The sequence below is a fragment of the Labeo rohita genome, chromosome 14 (genome assembly GCF_022985175.1).
Source record: "Labeo rohita strain BAU-BD-2019 chromosome 14, IGBB_LRoh.1.0, whole genome shotgun sequence".
NCBI classification, from domain to species: domain Eukaryota; kingdom Metazoa; phylum Chordata; class Actinopteri; order Cypriniformes; family Cyprinidae; genus Labeo; species Labeo rohita.
Genome location: NC_066882.1, coordinates 24,893,040 through 24,895,940, shown reverse-complemented (window position 1 = coordinate 24,895,940; position 2,901 = coordinate 24,893,040).

Genomic DNA, 2,901 nt, shown 5'->3' with positions numbered 1-2,901 from the left:
TTTCTGTTTGTTCTTTTGATTTTATATGCTTGTGCTGGATAAAATCCTCACAATCCCATGTGCAATGAGAGTCTATTACTTATAATAACAGCTGTTATAATACACAATGAACATTATAAATTATTAAAGGGTTACTCCACCCCAAAATGCACATTTTGTCATTAATCACTTACTCCCATGTTGTTCCAAACCCGTGAAAGCTTAGTTCGTCTTCGGAACACAATTTTCAATATTTTGGATGAAAACCCGGAAGTTTGTGTCTGTCCCATTGACTGCCAGGTAAATACCGCTGTCAAGACCCAGAAAAATATGAAAGACATCATCAAAATAGTCAATCTGCCATTAGTGGTTCATTTCTGAATTTTATGAAGTGACGAGAATACAGAGTGGTATTTACCTGGCAGTCAATGGGACGGTCACAAACCTCCGGGTTTTCATCCAGAATATCTTAAATTGTGTTTCTGAAGATGAACGATGCTTTTACAGGTTTGAAATGACATGGGGGTAAGTGATTAATGACATTTTTTCCATTTTGGGGTGGAGTAACCCTTTAAAGGGATAGTTCACCCAAAAATAAACATTTTGTTATCATTTACTCACCCTCATTTCTTTCCAAACATGAGTTTCTTATGTTGAACACAAAAGAAGATATTTTGAAGAATTTTGAAGAAAAACAGCTTTTGGTCCCCATTGACTTTCATAATAGGGAAAGAAATACTATGGAACTATCCTTTTAATAACTAGAAATAAACACAGAAATAACTAAAAAAAAAAAAATAAAAAAATCTAACTATAAAATGAAAACATGAAACAATAGTATCTGCAATTTTCTTCTAACTTCGGTTAGCTTAACACAACAAAAATTATTATATAAAATAAAAATAATAATATAAATACAAATAATAAAAACAAAAACAATCATACATAGACACACACGCCCTTGACCTAAACGTACCAGTCACAAGAAACTTTTCTGCATTTTTACTTTCTCAGAAAAACTTATTCTGTATGATTTATAAGCTTTTGTACCCATGAGGACCTCAGTTTAGGTCTCCACCGTGACACGAGTCCCCATGAATGTGTGTGTGGACTGTTGCTCAGTGGTCCAAAGTCCTCTTTTTTTTTTTAGATAAAAGTAAATTTTGCATTTCATGATGAAATCATGATCCCAGAGTCTGAGGGACGACTGGAGAGGCACAGAATCCAAGCTGCTTGAAGTCCAGTGTGATTTTTTCCACAGTCAGTGATGATTTGGGGTGTCGTGACGTCTGCTGGTGTTGGTCCACCGTATTTTATCAAGTCCAAAGTCAATGCAGCCGTCTACCAGGAGATTTTGGAGCACTTTATGCTTCCATCCGCTGACAAGCTTTATGGAGATGCTGATTTCCTTTTCCAGCAGGACTTTAGCACTTGCCCACAGTGTCAAAACCACTTATAAGTGGTTTGCTGACCATGATATTACTGTGCTTTATTAGCCAGCCAACATACCTGACCTGAACCCCATAGAGAATCTATGGGATATTTTCAAGAGAAAGATGAGAAACAGTCGATCCAACAATATACAGATGAGCTGAAGGCTCAATAGTGCCTCAGCAGTGCCACAGGCTGATCGCTTCCATGCCACACCTCACTGAGGATGTAATTTGTGCTAGGAGCAAGTCATTTGCTGTAATTTGAGCTGTAGTGCATAAATGAACATACTTTAAAGAACTTGAACTTTTCTGTTTTGCAAATCCTTTTTCTGATTGATCTTAGGAAATATTCTAATATTTTGAGATATTGTATTTTTGAGTTGTAAGCTCTAATCATCGAAATTAAAACAAAACAACTTTAGAAATGTTTTACTTTACATGTTATGAATCTAGATTATTTGAAAGTCTCAGTTTTTGAAAGAAATTACGAACAAAAAATTAACTTTTTCAGGATATTCACATTTTTTGTGCATTCCAATTAATCTCAATCAAACTGCAGTTGAGTTATTTTAAGTAAAAATAACAATATATATATATATATATATGAAGAGTTCAGAAGCAAAACCAGCTAAAAGCCATCTCGGTCAAAAATGAGATAATGATACTGAGATAATGAGATAATGATACTGATACGTCCATCAAATACTTTTACTTCAAACCCAGCTTCAGCCCAATCAGAAGTACCAGTACTTACATAGAAACCTATACAAAGTAGCCAGAAAGAAATGCAAATTTGAAAGAAATACGTCAGATGGATTTAGGGGCTTTTGCATCTGAACTCTTCATATATATACAGCTAACACAATAAAACACAATAAAAACATGATAGCATAATTAAAACATGATCTTCAAAAATTAATTACTTTTTTGCAAATGAACTCTTCACAGAGAGAGAGAGAGAGAGAGAGAGAGAGAGAAAGAGATAGTATATGTATATATATAAATATGTTTTTATTTCTTTCAATAAATGTTTCTTTAATAATCATTTTACTCTTAAAATTAAAATGTATTTATTATTACATTGTTTTATAATATTAATACTATTTTCTTTTATGATTAAATAAATAAATCTAATGCTAAAATATAGAATACAGTATTACAGAATACAGTATTCAAATAAATACATTTTATTTTGTTTTATTTGTGTAGCAACCAGTATATACAGTATTATACAGTATGGAAAATAAGATCATTTATAAAAAAAAAAAAAAAAAAATGTGATAATGTGTAAAAAAAAAAAACACTTAAAATCATAATAATAAAAACTAAATTCTAAAAAAGTACTAAAATATTTACAAAATGTTTTCAAATTTTTAAAGTTAAGTCTATGATGAGAAAGAAACTACGAAATAGGAAGCACAACTCAAAAAAAAAAAAAAAAACTGTGCAGATGAGATGTGCTCTGTGGAGCTCTGGGTGGGAGTGTCAC